The 12,786-nt window shown below is 36.5% G+C and overlaps 1 long non-coding RNA gene across 1 annotated transcript; it reads right to left on the bottom strand.

Annotated features, from left to right (window-relative positions):
- Positions 1 to 2,930: 2,930 nt before the first annotated feature.
- Positions 2,931 to 11,879, bottom strand: LOC116098280. The gene is made up of 3 exons (XR_004121777.1): positions 11,795 to 11,879; positions 7,780 to 7,865; positions 2,931 to 3,235 (listed from the first exon to the last, which is right to left on the bottom strand). It is a non-coding gene; the product is annotated as an uncharacterized LOC116098280 (long non-coding RNA).
- Positions 11,880 to 12,786: the final 907 nt, after the last annotated feature.

The following is a 12,786-nucleotide window of genomic DNA, read 5'->3' as shown; positions in this document are numbered from 1 at the left end:
TAGCTGAACTTAACCAAGTACTTCTTTCTACTGACTATAACTCTTCAGTCCTGATGAACTCCATCTTCAAACAGTGAGACAACACTTTCACCACATTGCCCTTTCTGATCCTTTGCAGTCCTTATACATTTCCTAAAGCTAGTCCCTAATGATAAAGAGGGACACTTAGTACTCATCAAAGGTAAAATCTACCAAGATGAACTCTCAATTCTAAACATCTATGCTCCAAATGCAAGGACACCCACATTCACAAAAGAAACTTTACTAAAACTCAAAGCACATATTGTACTACACACAATAATAGGAGGAGACATCAACACCCCACTCTCAGCAACGGACTGATCATGGAAACAGAAACTAAACAGAGATGTAGTGAAACTAACAGAAGTTATGAACCAAAAGGATTTAACAGGTATTTATAGAACATTTCATCCTAAAGCAAAACAATATACCTTCATCTCAGCATCTCATGCTACCTTCTTCAAAACTGACCATGTAATCAGTAACAAAACAGGTCTCAACAGATACAAGAAGATTAAAATAATTCAATGCACCCTATTAGATCACCATGGACTCAGGTTGGTCTTAAATACCAACAAAAACAATGGAAAGCATACATACACATGGAAGCTGAACAATGCTTCATTCAATGATAACTTGGTCAAGGAAGAAATAAAGAAGGAATTAAAGGCTTTTTAGAATTTAATGAAAATGAAGACACATCATACCTAAACTTATGGGAAACAGTGAAAGCAGTGCTAAGAGGAAAAGAAAAGCTCTAAGTGCCTCCAATAAGAAACTGGAGAGAGCTTACACTAGCAGCTTGGCAGCACACCTTGGCAGGAAATAATCAAACTCAGGGATGAAATCAACCAAAACAAACAAAAAGAACTATACAAAGAATCAACCAAACCAGGAGCTGGTTCTTTGAGAAAATCAACAAAATAAATAAACCATTAGCCAGACTAACCAGAGGGCACAGAGACAGTATTAAATTGAATAAAATCTGAAATGAAAAGGGAGACATAACAATGAAGTATATCTTAAAATAATTATTCTGTTTGTTGAATATTAATAGTTGAAAATATTAAAATCATGTTCTCCAAAATAAGAAAGTCTTTTCAGCTCAAATCTAAAATCTTTTTTTTGCATTTTTATTAGATATTCTCTTAATTTACATGTCATATGATTTCTCCTTTCCAAATTTCCCCTCTAAACCCCCCCAAAAAAAACAACAACAAGAACAAACCCCTGTTCCCTCCCTCCTCCCCCTGCTCACCACCCCACCCTCTCCTGCTTACTGGCCCTGGTATTCCACTACACTGGGGCACAGTACCTTCACAGGGCCAAGGGCCTCTCCTTTCCTTGATGACCGACTTGGCCAGCCTCTACTATACACATGCTGCCAGTGCCATCAGTCCCACCATGTGTACTCCTTGGTTGGTGGTTTAGTCCCTGGGAGCTCTGAGGGTACTAGTTAGTTCATATTGTTGTTCATCCTAAGGGGCTGCAAACCCTTCAGCTCCTTTGGTCCTTTTTCTAACTCCTTCTTTGGGGACCCTATACTCACTTCAATAGATGGCTGTGAGCCTCTACTTCTGTATTAGTCGGGTACTGTCAGAGCCTCTCAGGAGACAGCTATATCAAGCTGGAGTGCCCTTCCTTCAGTCTCTGCTCCATAGTTAGTCTCTGCAACTCCTTCCATGGGTATTTTGTTCCCCCTTTTAAGAAGGAATGAAGTGTCTACATTTTGGTCTTCCTTCTTCTTGAGTTTCTTGTGATTTATGGATTGTACTTCGAGTATTCTGAACTTCTGGACTAATAACCACTTATCAGAGAGTGCATATCATGTGTGTTCTTTTGTGATTGGGTTACCTCATTCAGGATGATATTCTCCAGATCCATCCATTTCCCTAAGAATTTCATAAATTTGTTGTTTATAATAGTTGAGTAGTACTCCATTGTGTAGATGTACCACATTTTCTGTATCCATTCCTCTGTTGAGGGACATCTGGGTTGTTTCCAGTTTCTGGCTATTATAAATAAGGCTGCTATTAACATGGTGGGGCATTTGCCCTTATTACATCAAATCTAAAATCTTAATAATCGTATTCTCTATGCTTTGTCACACTAAAGAACTAAGTCATTATGCCCAGATTACTGAAATACTACAGTTCCCTCTTAACCTTGGGGAAATTATCGATGACTCTGATACTTTATCACCAAGTCTTGTAATGTTTTGTGTTTCCTGTATGTACAGACATATATATCATTAATTTTGATACTTAAATTACACAAGGAGCTATTATTCATGATCACTAATAATAAATTGAGTAATTACAACAGATTCTAATGAAAATTATTTAAATCCTAGCCATTCTTAAGCAAGCTATCAGGGAACCTGCTTGTATTCCTGGCTTTTGAGTGGGTGAGATGACTCTGTAAGTCTAAAGGATGCCAGGGCAGCATGGTGTGTTTTAGAGCAGCATGTGCTAAAATGTGAGCCATTGTCTCAGAAGAAACAAACAAACAAACAAACCCAAAAACCAAAAACAAAAACAAAAACAAAAACAAAAAAAAAACAGTTATCAAAATAAGTAAATCTTACAAGTCTTCTGCTTCCCAATGCTCTTTTCAGACTGTAGTTGACCACAGGTATATGAGTGCACATAAAGTGAAGCTAGAAGTGGAGGGACTATAATCTCACATCTAAACTTTTACTTTGCCAAACCTAATGCCTACTAGAATGACCTCCTGAAAGTTAGTCCCCATCAGTCTGTATCAACTCCCTTAGAGGCCTCCAAATGACAAGGTCTCCTTTAGACCCTCAGGTTCTCAATGGTTTCTACATGATGAGATCATCTGCTTTTTTTCCCTCTACTGCTTTTTCCTTCAGCCCTATCTGTATCTGGTAACAAATACAGCTCAACTCCTTGACTCTATGTATTTATTTTCCTTGGAATGAATCTTCTGCCTGGATCAAATTTTGCTCCACAAATTCCCTGAAAATTCCAGTTCTTCTTAAGGCATTTTTTTTCTGGTCATATTTTCAAAATTTTCTTCACAATATAATTGAAGTTCATTTTTGTACTAACCAGTCACACAAAGTGAGTGCATAATTGCTTTTCTATCACCTCTCTAATCTTCTGCAATGTATGTTTCCAGGAATTGTGATCTTTGTTGTTGTCCTTTTTGTTATTTTCTCTTCATTATTGTTTCCTGTGTACTCTGGAGGCTTTTTAAATTGAGGGATAGATTAAAAAGACAGAGGAACAGTTAGAATTTGTTAGAAGGAAATTGGGGATGCAAATGAATTTGTTGTAAGCCTATTCAAAATGCATTATGAGGACATCCTTACAGTATTATCACCAAAGAAATAAAACCTTAAGTTATCATATAACACCTACAGCTTCATCCTATGCCACTATTAGTACTATTATTACTACAATCAAACAGAGATAGTCTCTGTTTTTTGCCCTGTTGCCGTTAATAAAAGTATGAAGTATGGGTTCCACAGTTGAGTGGCTTCTGAACGTCCTTCCTTCAAACAAGCACCTATGTGTTTGTAAAGTTCCTTGTCAGCTTTAATCTTACAAGCCTTTGCATATGAAACATTTGCTGAAACTTGCCTAGTTCTTTCTTGCCTAGAATATTTCTTATTCATATTTTTTCTAGCTCAGCTCCTTAGTATCTCCATTATACCTTCTTAAGGAGACTGCAGGGTTCCCAAATCGCTGCCTTGTGCATAGTGTTTGTGTAATAAACACCATCCGAATGCTTCCAGTGTGCTCTGAGTCATGAACCTCAGCTTTTAAGAAGTCTTAAATCATCTGCCTCTGACATCCATCTACTGTTCTCTTTCTATAATGTTGCTTTTGTAACATCTCCTGAGATTGAACACACTGCCTCTTGGCAAACATGAGTACTGGTCAATTACACAGTTATTCTGGGTTGAAACATAATTTCCACCCCTTTCATTTCAAACATGGATCATATTCCTGTTACATGGAAATTAATAGAAAAGAAAAGACATGGATTTAAAATGAGATGGGTTGGATTTAAGTCTGAATAAATGACTTGTTGGGGTTTTGTTTCTATCCTCTTCACATTTCCTAACTTTCACTGTCTAAATCTGTCAAATGGATCAATATCGTTAACTGTTTCATATCAGATTCCATAAAAAAAAATGATTCTAGTTCAGGAGAAGCTAAATTATTGCTACCTAAGGCCCCCCATGTAAGCGAACAAGTTTGTGGAACTGTTCTCCTCCATAGGGTCAGCTATAGAACCAAGCTGATAGAGCTACCCTCAGAATTAGCACAGTTTAGACAAGCAGTGATTCAAGCAACATTCAAGCATCTTGAATGTATTATCTGATCTTCCAGCTTTCATCCATGTGTCATTATCACTACAATCAACAAAATAGATGTGCTCTGATACTTTACCTGATTGCTCTTGGTATCTTACCTCCTGGACCCATCCCACTAAGAATAAGTCACCAAAAGCATGGCTATATATACTAGAGGACATTCTTCCGTATTTAATTGACTCATCTGAAACTTTGATTCCAAGGTTGGGTTGCAATTATTTCTTGTGAACCAAAGAGAGAAAAATAAGTGGAAGCATGTACACAGGTGGCATCTCTGTATTTGTGTGTACTTCTGTGTGTAGGTGTATTATAGATGGAAGTGACTTCCTATGCTTTCATTGGTATTTGTTGACCAGATCACAGGAGATCAGAAATGTATCACCTCTAGGAGATAACCCTGCACCAACTGTAAAAAAAAAAATGCTCTTTGTCTCAATCGCCAGGTAGAACAATAATTCCTTTTATTTTTTAAAAAAGGGTGTATACATTTTATAGAATGTAGTTATTATTTTCCATACTTTTCATGCACATAAAACAAGCCCATTTTGTTCCTTATGTGGTAATCTTAAAATTTGTAAGGTCAGCCACTACTTGTCACACGAGTATTCATCCTTCTGACAAATTTATTTTCTGTTCATTTGGTATTCTTTTCATACTGTGTTTAAAGTCCTGTGACAATCAGGCTTTGTTTCTTTGCACAAGCTTTGAACCTGATCTATACTACACATAGACATCCAGGAAATGTGTGCAGCACCAACAGGAAAGGGTCTTTTTGTTTTTTACTTGTTCAATATTCTATGTTTCTCCTAATGCAATAAGTGATGAAGATAGTTTTGCAGGGAGTCTCATTCTAGCATTGATGTACTATGGCACTGTACTTGAATAGAGCCCTTAAGTCTTTCACTGTTACATTGCTTTGCATTTCAAAAATGCTTTAAAAGCCTTTTGCCTGAAATATATCAAATTTTCACATCAATAAAAATCTCATATAATTATCAAGGAAACTTAGGCCTTGTCCAATGGGTAGCATTTTGTCAAAAATGTGCACTTATATGTGCGAAGATGTCCTTGGCATCTCACAGTTTTTTAAATAGATTTCTTTTGTTATTAAGTGAGCATTTTGAAGTACAAAGATATATCAATAGACGGTATCATTTTACAATAGTCAAGCTATATAGGTGCAGAAAAATGTCCTAGCTCTGTCCTAGGAAAACTTGGCTCTTTTTTACATCCTTAGAAGTGAATGCACATAGTTTGTAAAGATTTTTACAAACCTTTTATATCTATATCAAATGCAGTTTTTACTTGCCAATACATTTTGAAGGTCCATATATGTTGGTATATACAGAGGCATCAGCTTCTTTATATTACAAATGCTTGATATATATATATATATATATATATATATATATATATATATATGAAAAGTCAATTTACTGGGTGATCATTTTAAAGGTATTTAAATGAGGTCTGATTTTTTTCCATTAGTACAAGCATGCTCTAGTGAGCTTCCTGAATCTACTTAAATGTAAAAATCACTGTCATTTTCTTTTACACTTAAATATGTAATTATGGAGTTGCCCTAATGACACAGTTTTAATTCTAAGAGACAATAGGAACAATTTTTTTTTTCTGAAAAGCTAAGGACAATTTCATTTGATTTCTCCAACAATGGAAGAAAATACTTTTCTCTCTGCAAACTCATTAATACTATGTGATACAGTATCTATTTAAGGCAGCTAATAATTGGTATACCATTTTCCAAATTTATATCATACAGTTAATTTTTACTATTGACCTTTTGTTTTTACTGATTTTGTGAGGAAAAGTTAACATCACTTTTATTTATATGTCTTTATCTAACAATGATTTTAAGCATGTTTTTGGATCTGTGGTGACCACTGTTTTCTCTTTTCCCATTATAATACAAGTCTCAATCTAAGTCTATCCATGACCTTCCATGTCTCTACTGTCACCAATTGCTGCCACTTAGGGAAGGTTTAATTACTACACTGTGTGCAGTATACCTATCTCTAGTGTTCCATGCTCTGTCCCTATATTTAAGGTGTCCAACTCATGACTTTTATGTCTTCTTCTAACTTACCATATAGCTGGAAGCAAATTCTATAGGTTTTATTCTTTAAATATATGCCAATTTCTTTCATTGTTTGTTTGTCTCTCTTCACTGACAATATAATTTCCTGCTGGCCAGTAATGGTATTCACCTTTAGTCCCAATACTCAGGAAGCAGAGGCAAGAGAATCTCTATGAGTTTGAGGCCAGCCTAGACTACAGAGCTAGTTCTAGGAGAGCCAGAGCTACACATAGAAATATAGCCTTGAAAAAAAAATGAAACAAATGAGGAATTTAATTTTAATTTCCCCATAAATAGGAGATTTTCATGACCACGTACTTGTTACTTGTATGTACTGATCTTAATGTTCTTGCAATATTTCCTGTATCCCTTGATAGTTTTCACTAATTTTCTTGTTCTAGTTTGGGAAAGGCATGCCAGGTTGAAATTCTGAAAGTAATCTAGGGAAATAAAAAAATGGAGTATTTTTCTAGCTAGCTTGCTTCCTTCTTTTGTGATTAACACAATGATGAAAGCAACTTAGTGAACAAAGAGTTTGTTTCAGTTTACACTACTAATCATAGTCCATGATTGAGTAATGACAAAACAGAAAGGAAAGCAGAAACTAAACAGAAACCAAGGAAGGAAACTGTTTTTTTTTAGTTTGTACTCTAACTTGTTCAGTTAGCTTTCTTATACAGTCAAGAACCACTGGTTTAGGAATGGTTCTGCCCATAGTTGGCTGTACCCTCTCACCCTTAGTACAAAGATAATCTCAGTTGAGATTTCCTCTTTCCTGGTGACTCATGCTGTGTCAAGGTGACAATAAACTAACTAGCTTATCTATTTTCATAAAAATAAAATAAAATGAACAGTTATCCTTCTTCTGAGTTAAGGATCCTGGTAAGGCCACATTTTGATATAAGAAAAATGTCCTTAAAGATACATCCTCATCATAATACACAGCACAAAAGAACACATTATCTTATAGAGCATTGGGCCTTTGCATTGAAATAAGATTTTCTTTGAGGATCCTTGTGGATTCAATATAATGACAGGGTCCATCTAATTAGCATCCATGGAGTTGAAATCATAGGAGGTGAGTTTTATCACAGAAGTAGAGGTGTTAATGTCAACAAGAGGAAGCCATGAACCAAGAAATGAAGGTAACTCTAAAAGTTAGGAAGGCAAGGAAAAGTCCTCTCAGATCTTCCAGAATGATCCTAGTACCCATCCCAGTCATATACACGAGATCCAAAGGGTAGGGGCAGAAAACAAAGTGAAAGCTTTTGATAATGGTTTCATAATCACTGTTTTCCCTAATGGGTAGCTATACCTTTTGTGATTTCTTCCTGGGTGTAGAGTATCATGCCTTACACAGCGTTTTCTCTTCCATGACATCAGCTCCATGAGACACCATGCCTGTTTGTGCAAATAGCATCCAGAGAGGTTTGCTGTGCCATTTACCAGCCATGCTTAGACATGTCTAAATTGAGGGATAATGTCAGTATCCTTCCTCCTCTCAATAATATTTTACCTTTGCACATGCTTCCCATTAAGCAGAGCAAGCCACAGACACTGACGTTCTTCATTCATTCTCAGTGTGACTCTCAGAGGAGGGTGCATGAACAGGGCACTTTTAGCTCTGCTTTGTGGACTCAAAGCCTATATTTTATTTAAGTTCACATAGCTTATATAAAGTAACATATTTAAACTTGTTTAATTTCAAACTCAATGTCTTTTCTATTCCTTAATATTCTTTAAAAAGAGGCAAGGACTAATTTATTTCACATGAGAAATTATCATGACAGTGAATAACAAGATGACAAACAATGAGGGCTTCCTGTTTATTATGCAAGGGAGCAGGGCATTTGGCTTGGCGAACAGCAGGACTTCAATTGTTGCTCATTTCAACAGCATAGTCATTACTTTTCCTTGTTTTGAAAAACAGTATTTATAATGTAGTATTCCTTGGTGCACATATAGTGAAGTTTATTATTTTGCCATTTTCAAAGAAAGTATTAAATCTAACTCATGCCATGGTAGAAGACCCTTAGTCTACATTTTCTACAAAATCTAAGAGCCAAGACTTCTCTTGTGGATACCAATGAATTTTAATAGGTAACATAACCAGATTATGTATTCTGCTATTCCCAGATGCACAGTACCAACAGACTAAATAAAATTGACAGTCTTATCATTTTTATTTGCTATCCAGAGCTCTAGGGTTACTGGAAAAAAAATTGAAATGATTTCAAAGTCTCAAGTTCATGCTCTTCTGTATTGTTCTCCCACTCCTCATTCAAATTCTCATTTTAGAGCCTGCAGAGAGATGGCATGACATTCATCATCTTTTCCCAATGATAATGCATATTAAACATATGCATATTTAGACTTAGACTTCTCATTGTATTTTATTAATGGTTCAGAGTCCTGAGATGTGGGCAAGGGCAAAGATTTCATGCAATTCTCATTGTATTACTGAGTCAATATGGCGAAGGCTGGAGTCATGAAAAATGTATTGGCACCCTGCAGTAATTTAATGAGTAAACTCTAGAAAATATTATGTTTTTTACATTTTTACTAATGTTTATTAATGTATATTATTTCGGGTCCAAATTAAAATGATCTTCTTTATGTCTGCTTTTAAATGATACCAATTCCTATTAGTTGTGTACTTTAATGACATTTTCCTTTTCAAAATAATAATCACTTTTAATTATTCATTGTGTGTGTGTTTGTGGATGTGTTCGTGTGTGTGTGTGTGTGTGTGTATGTGTGTGTGTGTGTGTGTGTGTGTGTGTGTGTGCTGCAGTGTTGGTATAGAGATCAGAGAACAACTTGAGGAATTAGATTTCTCCTTCCATCATGACCTAGGCATGTTACTCAGGTCATCAGGCTTGGTGGCAAGTAACTTCACCTGCTGAGCCACCTCTCCAGCCCCAATGTCTCTTACATAGAATAAAATTTCTTGGTTATTTTATTATGGTCTTTCATAGACCTGATGATAGCTAGGAACTATTCCTCTTATGAATTTCTTGATTATTTTCACATGCTCTTTCTTAGTCTTGGTGATATCTGGGAATGCTTCCACTTATGGGTCTTGGACCTTTATTTTCTGTGTGGTCTTTTTGTTAGGTGTTTTAGAAAAATATATCTGCATATTGTTCTGACCTGGCCTGCAGGTCAAATTATTCGGGGGAATGAGGAGGACCACAACCTGAAAACCTGGAATAAGAACGGGCAAGAGAGAAGACAGGACTCAAGGAAGCATTGCTTGTCAAAAGTCGTTTACTTAGTGGAGCAGAGCATATTTAAAGCAAAAATCTTGGAGGGGAGGGGAAGAGGAAGGAGGTTAGATGGAAGGTTACAAAATCTTCTGGGGTTGAACTCTAGGGTGACAGGTGGGGAGGGGGTGGATTTCCGTGAATGCTCCTTTCCCAGGGCCAAGCCAGATCCTTGTGATTGTCAGGCAGGATGTTAATCTCAGGGTTCTCATCCTTGTGATTGTCAGGCAGGATGTTAATCTCAGGGTTCCCAATTAGCTGGGGCAGGATGTTTATCTCAGGGCTCTCATGGTTCCCAACATTGTTCAGCTTATATTATAAAACATACTAACAGAAGCTACAACTGGCTTGCATTTAGACAGTGCTTTCTGCACATAAGAAATTGCGCTCAAATCCCAGTAAATATGTTTCATTATTATGGCAGCCTGATGAATGAAGTTAAATTGCAGCCAGGCCATATTTTTCCAAAACAAACAAACAAACAAACACATTTCCTTCTTATAGAAGTTATTTGGGAGAATTACTTGGTCAAGGTCACTTAGCTAGTAATTTGGGTGAAAGTTTAAATATAGGCAATAAAACTAGATTCTGCACATTTATACATTCTGTGTACATTAAAGCTTACTCTTTAAACATACACCAGTCTTTGAGCACAACAAACACACTCCTGGATGTGCAGATTTCCATGTCTTACAAGCTGGAAGGAATCAATCATTACTCGGCCAGAGATTGGGGCACTTTCATAGCAGAAGCATTGGTTATTTCCATGAATAAAAAAGATTTAAAGGTTGGGGATTTTCAAGAAAGTAAGATGGACATCCACCCATGGTGGAGATTGAGTTATCTTTGGTGGGAAGAAAAGACACATGCCTACCAGTAAACATCAAACTTCAACCATGGCACATATCCAGTTGTGTAATTGCAGGCAAATTTTTACTTTTAGCAATGTCTGCAAGTTCTATTCAAAATATGAAAATGGTTCACATGTCATTTAGAGGCCCTTGCAAACTTATGCTTCTCTCTTGGTGAGTGCTGCTGGTTTGTCATCATGTGGGCATTTTTGAGTAGAGATGAGTTACTGTGCATCTGTGTTTTCTTCCATAGGACATTTGACAACTTTTGTCAATATTGCTGTGATGCCACTAGCAACAAGGGCCAGGTATGCAGCACATATATAATCAACAGCACATGGCACAGTCCCCTAGTGAGGAAAAACTATCCAACCCAAAATGTCAACAGTGTAGCTATTGAGAATCTGTGGTAACTGAGAGTTTAATATCACTGCACAATGCAAAATGCTAATCTCTCATTGATGCACTATCAATGATTAATAACCCTAATGTTTCTTTCTGCTTTACTACTTGTAAGATGGTGCCAATGATGCTATATATTTTGATATTTCTGTTTCCATTGCTAATGTGTACGGCATGGTCATATAACGATCATTAATAATACAAGACTGGGAGAGGAACATGCCCATGCCTGCCAATTGTATTGTTCCTCTTTATGGTAAAAATAAAGTTATAATCCCCGCTGTACCTACTGTTTTCCCCATTCTATTTTTGTTTTGAAATGTGAACTCATATTCAAAGACTATTGAGGCTTAAACATTCTCCGTGTGAAATTTGATATTACAAGAAATCAAAATGGCACTGATCTTAATGATGACCCATATTCTGTATAAAAATGAGAATCCAAAGTATGAAATGCCATTAAAGGAAAATGACTCACACATTTCAAAGTGCCTCTCCATCGAAGATTGGCAACCAAAGCACCTCTGTGACTGGAGAATAAAGTAAAATTTCCTAACATGAAAACTCATTTGCAGCAAGGCTTGCTGTCCATGAAAAGCATTCTGATAGAATGAAAATGTCGGATTACTGTTAATGAAAAGAATCTCATAGTAACCAGGAAACCAAATGTTTGAAACATAGTCAGACTGTTTAAAGAGGAAAAACATAATGAAGAAAAGCTGTCCTCTACCAGTGGACCAGATATGTTACCCTATGATTTAAACTTGAATCCCAGTTAATAATACAAATGCTTGGGGGACTTTTGTACTACCTTCATTTCTTCTGTACCACTCTTCTACTCCAAAGAGATGCTCTCCATGTTGGACTCTGGCTGTGAGCTCTGTTGATATCAAGACCTCTAAAACCTGTGACATCACACAGGTGACAGCACGACCTGCACAACTGTTGCCAAGGCAACAGCCACCATATTCCCAGAATCCACTTGGCTCACCTCCCACCTTTACCTGTGGCTAAGTCAGCATTCATATATAAAGGAAGGCCCCTCTGATCTCTCTCTTTCTTCTTACCTTTCTCTTTCTGCTCCCACCTTTCCCTTTTCTATCTCAATAAACCTCAAGTGGAACTGTTTGGCATGGTGTGGTCTTTCTGGAGCTACACGATGATCACAGCAAGCCCCTCTTTTATTGCTATGAATGGCTAGAGTCAGGCTATTTCAAGAAAGTTATACATTCAGTTGTAAGAAATGTGTACATAGAATTCCATATTGAATCACAATGTGAGAACTTTTTTTTTTCCTTAAGGAAAATGGCAGAATTTAAAAGAGCACCAAGAATAATTGGTTATCACATAGAGAAAAAAACAAAGGAAAAATGAGAAGGCAAATAGAAATCAAAGCCCTTTAAGTGAAGAGGGGAAAAAAAAAGAAATCAAAATAAAGCCTTCCTGACCATTTTCTCTGTTAAGACAAAGAAATCTAGAATTCAATAAAAGAGCAACCATAGGCCAAACCAATGATTCAAGTACTTAATATTGATTCCATCAGGGCTATCTTTAGCAAAATAAACCTAATTTTAAAAGTAGCTATATCTTATATCTTTCACAGAAGTTATCATTAGTCTTCATTTAAATGCAATTAAAGGAAATGAAGGAGTTCTCTTCAGCCACTCTGCTATTCATTAATACAGCAACAAATGCTAATGGCCTGCCATCTAAAGAACGCTGCTTTAAGAACAAAAGCTAGCTGTTATCATTGTATGTGTGCATTAGTGTACTCTTATACAGCAACTGACTCCCAAATCTAGC

Source organism: Mastomys coucha, unplaced genomic scaffold, assembly GCF_008632895.1.
Source record: "Mastomys coucha isolate ucsf_1 unplaced genomic scaffold, UCSF_Mcou_1 pScaffold20, whole genome shotgun sequence".
In the NCBI taxonomy this organism is placed as follows: Eukaryota; Metazoa; Chordata; class Mammalia; order Rodentia; family Muridae; genus Mastomys; species Mastomys coucha.
This window is presented reverse-complemented; position numbering and strand designations above follow the sequence as displayed.